We start from the raw sequence: 10,923 nt of genomic DNA on the forward strand, positions 1-10,923 counted from the left end.
AATTCAGGCAGACATAGTAATGGAAACGTCAAGAATTTTACATTTTGATCCAGAAGCATCCAGGAGACTCTCCTTAACAACCTCCTATATAGGAGGAGTCTCTTTTCTGTCTTTGCAAGATCTTGAGCATAGAGACCTCAAATGCCAACCCTACAGTGGCACACAACCAGGCCACAGCTATTATAGTAAGGCCACTCCTCCTAATAGTGCAAGTTCCCAGTGGCCAACCATATTCAAACCACCACACTTTTTGTTCATTCTGTCTGAATTATCAATGTTATGTATTTGAGTTTGTCTATAATTCCTGTAAAAATTATATGATGTTTAAGATTTTTCTGATATAATATCTACTAATTCATTTTTATATTTTACATTCTATCTCTTTTATTAGTCCATGAAGAGTCACTTATATTTTTAGAGTAGCATATTTCTATATGGAACAGATGCTAAAGTTAGAAGTAAATGTATAATGGTTATATTAAGACATACACCTGGGTTAAGAAAATAGGGAGTTGAGCTGAGAAAGAACTCATGTGACTATCAGATCAGCAAACTCCCTCACACAAAGAAATCAGAAAGGAGTAAAAGCTAAGTAATTGTTCCTTATCCTACTATCTAGAATACAGCAGCTATGGAAAGGTATTTATAAACTTCTTGAGATGAACATCATGGGAAAAGTTCAATGTGGCCAATACCAAAACAAATGTTGTTATCACTGATCTGATTTCAGTGTGTATGTGATACTGGATTTCAGAGTGGAGAAAAGGCTGATGGCTCCTCAGTTATAGCCCCTGACAGGAGTTTGATGGGCACTACCACAGCTTCTAAACTTTACCACTGCAAAGAACCCTGCTTCTAGTTTGTAAGTGTCTTGTATTGTAATTCTGTATTGTGAAATTAAAAAAATTAATTTTCTTTCACTCTAAAATCATGAGATACATTGTGACATTTTCATGAATATTTGTCAAATATTTTGTTTATCTTCTCCAATTATTACTTTCCTATCTATGCTAACCTTCTTTTTTTCTAAAGTGGTGCTTCTAACTATCAAATTATATGTCACTGTCAAAAGTATATAGACACATTTGAGCATAATCGTACATTCTATTGATATTTTGTAAGAATTTTCCATTAATGCTCTATGATTAAATTGAGAAAATGCAGGAGAAAGAACAAGTACATTTTAATATAATAATTTTATGAATTATGTATATAGACAATGATTTTAAGAAGAAAGAACTGGTCTTTGTAAGTTTTCTAGTGTCCAGAGAAGGGACAATAAGATTGAATAAACATTAAAATTATTTAGATTTGAGTCCCCCCCTTATTTGTATATGTTCTTCTTCTTTACACAATGCATAGTGTTTTTTGATAATAAAATTTAGTTATCCATCCATACAATAATCATTTAAAAATGGCACCTAAAGAAATGTTCAACATCCTTAGTCATTAGGGAATGCAAATCAAAACACCCCTGAGTTTCCACCTCACACATATCAGAATGGTTAAGATCACAGACTCAGGTGACAGTATATGCTGGTGAGGATGTGGAGACAGAAGAACACTCCTTCATTGTTTGTGGGATTGCAAGCTGGTACAACCACTCTGGAAATCAGTCTGGAGGTTCCTCAGAAAATTACATGCAGTACTACCCGAGAAACCAAATCTGGGCATATACATAAAAGTTGTTCCACTAAGTTATATAACAAGTACACATGTTCCACTATGTTCATAGCAGCCTTATTTATAATAGCCAGAAGCTGGAAAGAACTCAGCTGTCCTTCAACAGAGGAAGAGATTCAGAAAATGTGGTACATTTACACAATGGATTACTACTCACTTATTAAAAACAATGACTTCATGAAATTCTTAGGCAAATGGATGGAACTAGAAAATATCTTGAGTTTGGTAACCCAGTCATAAAAGAATATACATGGTTTGCACTTACTGATGCATGTAAATTAGCCCAAAAGCTCGAATACCAAGATATAATTCACAGACCATACGATGCTCAAGAAGAAGGAAGACCAAAATGTGGATGCTTCAGTCCTTCTTAGAAGGAAAAACAAAATACTCACAGGAGTTAGAGGGTGGGAGTGACTTGGGAGGAAGAGAGAATGGGAGAGGAAAAAGCGGGGGTCAGGATCAGGTATGGGAAGAAACAGGAATGATATACAAAGGGTCAGGAAATTGTACAGAGGTGTGTAGCAATGTGGGATGGGGAACTGGGTGTAGCAACCAGAAAGTTGCTTCTTCTTCTTTTCTTCTCCTTTTCTTCTCCTCTAGATTTTTAACACAGAATTACTCCTGATTAAAGGAAATACAGGAATAAAGTACGGGGCAGAGACTGAAGGAAAGGCCATCCTGAAACTGTCCTACCTGAGGATCCATCCCATATACTGACAACCAACCTAGACACTATTGTGGATGCCAAGAAGTGCTTGCTGATAGGAGCCTGATATAGCTGTCTCCTAAAAGGCTCTGCCAGAGCCTGACAAATACAGAGGCAAATTCTCACATCCAATCAGTGGACTAAGCAAAGGGACTCCAATGGAGGAGTTAGGGAAAGGACTGAAGGAGCTGAAGAGGTTTGCAACCCCAAAGCAAGAACAACAATATTAACCAACCAGACCGCCCCCCCCACCCCGACCTCCCAGGGACTAAACCACCAACCAAAGAGTACACACAGAGGAACCCATGGCTCCAGCCGCATATGTACCAGAGGATGGCACTGTCTGCCATCAATCCGAGGAGAGTTCTTTGGTTCTATGAACGCTCAATTTCTCAGTGTAGAGGAGTGTCAGCATGGTGAGGTGGGAGTGGGCATGTGGGAAGGGTAGCACCCACCTAGAAGCAGGGGGAGGAGTGTTATAGGGGGGTTCCAGAGGGGAATCTGAGAAAGGGAATACCACTTGAAATGTAAATACATAAAATATCAAAAAACAACCCCCCACACACACACATCAAAAGCTGCTCATAGTGTGTACATCAAAAATACTACTTTCAAAACAATGTTTGTCAAATACTGATTTATTTCTCAAATAGAGAACCTGAGAGATCTCATGCTTAATCAATGTTTTCCTCATGTACACATATAAAAAACACTATGCAAATATTAGGGAGACTTAACTGGTTCACTCTCCATACACTAAAATCTTAATTTCTAGCATCTATATTGATTTTACAATTATAAAGAGGTATAGAAAATAACATTAGTAAAGAGGAAAATAACATTAGTGGAGAAGTTGGTTTGTTTTTTATGGTTCTAAGAAGATCCTGTCATTCAAGGACCATGAAATATGAACAAATAAGTACAATAGTCAAAGAATTCCTTTGAAGAAATCCCTGTCTTTAATTAAATTTTCATTGTTATTTTCCATTGTTTAAAATTAAGATACTTGTTGACATTGAAAAGCAAAATAAAATAAAAGTAAAGTAAAATTTTCTATTCCACAGGAAAAACAAGTGAATTTTATTGGTGACTAGAGCTAAATATATAAAGAATTATATTTTTCTGAATTTAAAAGTATCCACTTACAGATAATGTTGATCAAATATATTTAACAATTGTCACTTGTTAATATGTTTAGCTTCAGCACATATTCTGGGCAATATATAAGTAAGCAGAATGTAAAGGTGTCCTCTTATGTTTGCATATTAGAAAAGCAGAGAAAAATATTCCCGTGATAACAAATGTATTTAAGCCCAAACTAGTAATCATCAAACTAAAGTCTTTATTTATCTAAAAAGCAGAGGGTACAGTATGAGAAAACTATATTATGTTCTGAGAGGTCATACCAGTGGAACATTGGATTTTAAATCATAAAAAAGTGTGTTAGTTTGCATATCACTGAAATAGATGTCAAAGTATGCATGATTCAAAGTAGAGGTGGAAAAGAAAAGATTATGAAGAGAAATAGTCTGGTTCAAACTGTAGAGGGACTTAAAAAGGACCAAGGTACACAAAGCAAAGTGGCTACAAAAAGCAAATCCCTGATTACCAGAGAAATTTGAAAATTTGATACCTATCTCCAGAAAACCTACAAAAGACTTCTCCAAAGAACATACAAAAGATCAGAGATTGGTCTCCAAAAGACCTACAAAAGAGATTTCCAGAAGACCTATAACAGACCTATCTCTTGTATTCTGTTGGTGAAACTTTTATCTGTGAGTCCTATTATTTCCCCAATATGAAGACATAGACTAAATAGAATGGATATGAAATCAGGACCCAGCATTTTGCTGAATAGAAGAAATGGACATCCATGATAAAGACAGACACTAGCTCAGAGTAAAAGGGTGGAAAAAAAATTTCCAAGCAAATAGTGACAAGAAGCAAGCTGGAGTAGCCATCCATTCTAATATCGATTAAAATTAATTTTCAACTGAAAAATATCAAAAAAGATAAGGACAATTCAATACACCAAAGGAAAATATACCAAGATAAGCTCTCAATTATGAACATCTATGCTCCAAAGGTAAGAGTACCCACATTCATAAAATAACTTTATTAAGGCTCAAAGCACACATTGCACCGCACACAATAATAGTGGGAGACTTCAACACCCCACTCTCATCAATGGACAAATCATGGAAACAGAAACTAAACAGAGACACAGTAAAATAACAGAAGTTATGAACCATATGGATTTAATAGATACATATAGAATATTTCATCCTAAAATAAAAGAATATAACTTCTTCTCAGCACCTCATGATACCTTCTCTCCAAAACTGACCATATATTTGGTCCCAAAGTAGGCCTCAATGGATAAAAGAGGATTGAAATAATCCCTTGCATCTTAACAAATCACCACAGAATAAGACTGGTCTCCAACAAAAACAAAAAGGGCAAAAATCTCATATACACATGGAAGCTGAACAATGTTCTACTCAATGATAACTTGGTCAAGGAAGAAATATGGAAAGAAATTAAAGGCTTTCTAGAATTTAATGAAAATGAAGGCAAAATATACTCAAACTTATGGGACACAATGAAGGTGTGCTAAGTGTCTCCAAAAAGAAACTGGAGAGAGCATACACTAAAAGCTTGACAGTACTCCTGAAAGCTCTAGAACAAAAGGAAGCAAATATATTCATGAGGAGTAGACTGCAGGAAATAATCAAACTCAGAGCTAAAATCAACCAAGTACAAACAAAAAAACTATACAAAGAACTGACAAAAGCAGGAGCTAGTTCTGTGAGATCAACAAGATAGGTACACTCTTAGCCAGACTAAGCAGAGGGCACAGAGACAGTATACAAATTAACAAAATCAGAAATTAAGAGGGAAACATTACAACAGAAACTGAAGAAATTAAAAAAAAAAAAACATCAGATCCTACTATAGAAGTCCTATACTCAAAAAAACAAAAAAAAAAACAAAAAAAAAAACAAAAAAAAAAACAAAAAAAAACTGGAAAAAAAAAAAATGGAAAATTTTCTAATAATCATACCATTTGGAAATCAATCAGATAAACCATCCAAACAGTCCCATAACCCCTAAAAAAAATAAGCAATTAAGAAAAAAAACCAAAAAAAAAACAAAAACAAAAAAAAAAAAAACAAAAAAACAAAGGGCCAGGATTTAATGCAGAATTCTATCAGAACTTTAAAGAAGATCAAATACCAGTACTCTTCAAAATATTCCACAAAATATCAACAGAAGGAACAGTACCCAATTCATTCTTGGAAGCTGTAAATTCATATACCTAAACCACCCAAAGACACTATAAACAGAGAGAAGTTCAGACCAATTTCCTTTATGAATATTGATGAAAAAACACAGGATAAAATTCTTGCAAACCAATTCCAAGAACACATCAAAGTGATCATTCACCATGATCAATAGACTTCATCACAGGGATGCAGAGATGGTTCAATACACAAAATCCATCAACCTAATCCACTTATATCAGCAAACTCAAAGAGAAAAACCACATGATCATTTTTTTAGCTGCTGAGAAACATCTGACAAAATTTAACACCCCTTCATGACAAAAGTTTTGGAAAGATCAAGAATTCAAGGATGATACTAAACATAGTAAAAGCAGTACAAAGCAAACCAGTGGCTGACATCAAACTAAATGGAGAGAACCTTGAAGCTATTCCACTCGGATAAGGGACTAGACAAGGTTGCCAACTGTCTCCCTACCTAATCTGTATAGTACTTGAAGTCCTAGCCAAAGAATAAAACAACAAAGAGAGGTCAAAGGGATACAAAATGGAAATGAAGAAGTCAACATATCACTATTTGCAGATGATATGATAGTATACATAAGAGACGTCAAAAATTCCACCAGAGAATTTCTACAACTGATAAACAACTTCAGTAAAGTGGCTGGATATAATATTAACTCAATAAATCCTCTACTGAAAGGATAAACAGGCGGTGAAAGAAATTATGGAAATGATTACACTTCAAAATAGTCACAAATTATATAAAACACATTGGCGTGATTCTAACCAAACAAGTGAAAGGTCCATATGACAAGAACCTCAAGTCTCTGAAGAAAGAAATCAAAGAAGATCAGAAGATAGAAAGACCTCCCATGCTCATGGATTGGCAGGATTAATATCGTAAAAATGGCCATTTTGCCAAAAGCAATCTACAGATGCAATGCAATCCCCATCAAAATTACAACTCAATTTTTCATAGTTTTAGGTGGTGCAATTTGCAAATTCATTTGGAATAACAAAAACCCAGGATAATAAAAACTATCTTCAATAACATAAAGAGCTTCTGGGGAAACACTATCTCTGAATTCAAGCAGTATTACAGAGCAATAGTGATAAAAAACAAAACAAAACAAAAACAAAACAAAACAAAACCTGCATGGTTTTGGTACAGAGACAGGCAGGTAGATCAATGGAATAGAATTGAAGACCCAGAAATGAACCCACACACCTATGGTTACTTGATCTTTAACAAGGGAGCAAAACCCATCTAATAGAAAAAAGACAGCATTTTTAGCAAATGGTGCTGATCCAACTGGAGATCATTGAGTAGAACAATGCAACAAATTGATCCAGTCTTATCTCCTTGTACAAAGCTCATGTCCAAGTGGATCAAGTACCTATACATATAACGAGATACACTGAAACTAATAGAAGAGAAAGTGAAGAAAAGCCTCAAACACATAGGTACAAAAGAAGCTGGAAAAGTCTCTAATCAATGACTACTAAGTCAAGAAGAAATAAAGAAAGAAATTAAAGACATTCTAGAGTTTAATGAAAATGATGATAGAGTACAACCAAACTTATGGGATAAATGAAACTACTGCTAAGAGGAAAATTCATAACACTAGTGCCTTCATAAAGCAATTAGAGAGATCTCATTCAAGTGACTTGTCAGGATACCTGAAAGCACTTATGTCAAAAAGAAAAAAAATGTATCCAAGAGGAGTAGATGGAACGAAAAAAAACCCAGGGTTAAAAATCAATCAGAAACAAAAAGAATAATACAAAGAATCAACTAACCAAGAGCTGTTTACTTGTTTGTTTGTTTGTTGAGAAAATCAGCAAGTCAGACCAACCCTTAGCTGAAAGGCAGAGAGGCAATATTCAAATGAAAAAAACTGGGTATATAACAACAGACACTGAGGAAATCCAAACAGTCATTAGATCTTACTTCAAGTTCCTGTATTGCAGAAAACTGGAAAATCTAAATGAAATGGGTGATTTTCTGAATAAATTACAATTACCAAAGTTAAATTAAGATCAGTTAAACATTTTACATAGTCCTGGAATAGGAGTAGTCATCAAAATCTCACAGCCTAGAAAAAGCACAGGGCCAGATGGTTTTAGAGTAGAATTCAACCAGACTTTCAAAAAGAATGACTACAAATTCTCCCCAAACTATTCCACAAAATACAAACAAAAGAAACATTGCTCAACTCATTCTATGAGGTCACAGTCACCATGATATCTAAACTACACAAAGATTCAACAAAGAAAGAAAATTTCAGATTAATTTCCCTTATGAAAATTGATACAAAAATAATAAAATATTTGCAAACCAAATCCAAGGATACATCAAGAACATCGTCCATCATGATCAAGTAGATCACCTGTATGACAAGAATTTCAAGACTTTAAAAAAAAGAAAGAAATTTAAGAAGATTTAGAAGATGGATCAGTAGTGTTAACATAGCAAAAATTGCCTTTTTTACCAGAAGTAATCTACAGATTCAATTCTATTTCCATCAAAATTCTGACACTTCTTTTCACAAACTGAAAGAGGAATTCTCAATTTTATATAGAAAAACAAAGAAACAACAACAAAACCCAGGATATCTAAATAATCCTGTACAATAAAATAATTTTTGGTGCTCTGATCTGCACCTCTGCCAGGACAGTTCAGTATAAGACACTCACCAAAATAACCACAGCAGCTGAGAACCCCAAGGAGACTAATGGACAGAATCCCTTCTGCTGCACTAACCCCATATCCTTTCTGGTATGCACCTCTGTTCGGGCCGATCGGAGTCTCTACTGTTCTCAACATTCCAGAATTAGCAGGTCTCCCAGGAGTTCTGCTGCAGACAAGGCCACAGGTCATTCAGGAGATTCGAGCCAATTCAGGAACACAGGAGGTAGACTCCACACATGGACAGTTAACAGGAGAGACAAACAGATGGGAAGAGGCAACCACAAAAATATAAACAACAGAAGGCAATATACTTTGGCACCATTAGAAACCAGTTTCCCACCACAACAAGCCATGGAAACCCCAATATATGTAAAGAGCATGATGCTGACTTAAAATCCCACCTCATGAAGAAAATAGAGATTTTTAAGGGGGATATAAACAACTCACTTAAAGATATACTGGGCTTCCAGTTTCACCCTATGCGTAGAGCTGACTCCTGTGTCATAGCTCTTTGTACCCGTATCCCATGGGGATAGAGCTGATCTCCCAGAAATTCTGACAAACACAAGAGCACAGGAAAGACCACTATTTCTGCTCACATTTGTGACCCGAAAGAAACCCTCATGGAGGCCTCAACACAGGAACCAAGAAAAATCTGGGACAGGATCCTTCCAGTTTCTGTATGTGCCTTGAGCTGGCCCTGTGCCACAGTTCTCTGTACTCAGGTCAAACCACTGTCAGAGAGAGCAAGCCCAGTGAAAACTAGAGATAAACAAACAGTGAGAGGCAAGAGCAAGAACCTAAGCAACAGAAACCAAGGCCACTTAGCATAATTAGAACCCAGTGTCCCCACCACAGCAAGCCAAATTCCCTAACACTGGAAAAGCAAGACTTTGACATAAAATCACAGCTCATGAAGATGTTAGAGGACTTTAAGAAAGAAATAAATAACTCCTTTAAAAAATATAGGACAACACAGGTAAACAGGTAGAAGCCATTAAAGGGGAAACAAAAATAACAACAAACAAACAAACAAACAATCAGGTGAAGGAATTGAACAGAAATAAAAGTGGAAATAGAAACAACAAAGAAATCACAAAAGAGACAATCCTGGAAAGAGAAAACCTAGGAAGAAGATCAGGAGTTATAGATGGAAGAATTACCCTCAAAATGCAAGAAATTGGAGAGAGAATATCAGGGGCAAAAGATACCATAAAAAAATAGACATGGTCAAAGAAAATGCAAAATGCAAAAAGCTCCTAAACCAAAACAATCAGGAAATCCAGGACACAGTGAGAAGATGAAACATAAAGATAATAGTTATATCAAAGAGCAAAGATTCCCAAATAAAAGGGGCAGTAAATATCTACAAGAAAATTATAGAGGAAAACTTCCCTAATATAAAGAAAGAGATGCCCATAAACATAAAAGAAGCACATAGAAATCCAAATAGATAGGACCACAAAAGACATTTCTTCCATCACATAGTAGTCAAAACATGAAATACACAAAACAAAGAAAGAATATTAAAAGCAGTAAAGGAAAAAGGTCAAGTAACATACAAAGGCAGAGCTATCAGAATCACATGAGACTTTTCACCAGAGACTATGTAAGCCAGAAGGGCCTACGTAGATGTCATACAGAACATAAGAGAACACAAATGCCAGCCCAGAATATTATGTACAGCAAAACCCTTAAATAACATAGATGGAAAAACCAAGATGTTCCATGACAAAACCAAATTTCCACAATATCTTTCCACAAATCCAGTCCTACAAAGGATAATAAATGGAAAACTCCAACAAAAGGAGGGAAACAACACTCTAGCAAAAGTAAGAAAGTAATCTTCTGTCAACAAACCCCAAAGAAGATAGCCACAGAAACATGATAGAACCTCAAACAACAAAAATAACAGGAAACAACAATCATCGGTCCCTAATATCTCTCAGCATCAATGAATTCAATAAAAAGACATAGACTAAAAGACTGGCCCCAGCATTTTGTTGTATACAAGAAACATACCTCAGTGAAAAAGCCAGACACTACCTTAGGCTGGAAAACAATATTCCAAGCAAATGGACCCAGGAAACAAGATGGAGTATTCATTCTAATTTTGAATAAAATTGTCTTTCAACCAAAAATTATCAAAAAAGATTAGGAAGGACACTTCATATCCATCAAAAAATTTCACCAAGATGAATTTTCAATTCTGAATATCTATGATCCAAATGCAAGGGTTCATATATTCATAAAAGGAACCTTACTAAAGAATAAAGGACTCATTGCAGCTCACACAATAATAGTGGGACACTTCAACACCACACTCTCATCAATAGACAGAACATGGAAACTGAAATTATTGGCACAGAGACATACAGATAGACCAGTGGAATAGAATTGAAGACCCAGAAATGAACCCACACACCTATGGTCACTTGATTTTTGACAAAGGAGCCAAAACCATCAAATGGAAAAAAGATAACATTTTCAACAAATGGTGCTGGTTCAACTGGAGGTCAGCATGTAGAAGAATGCAGATCGATCCATGCTTA

This window comes from Rattus rattus, chromosome 3 (assembly GCF_011064425.1).
Source record: "Rattus rattus isolate New Zealand chromosome 3, Rrattus_CSIRO_v1, whole genome shotgun sequence".
Taxonomy (NCBI): domain Eukaryota; kingdom Metazoa; phylum Chordata; class Mammalia; order Rodentia; family Muridae; genus Rattus; species Rattus rattus.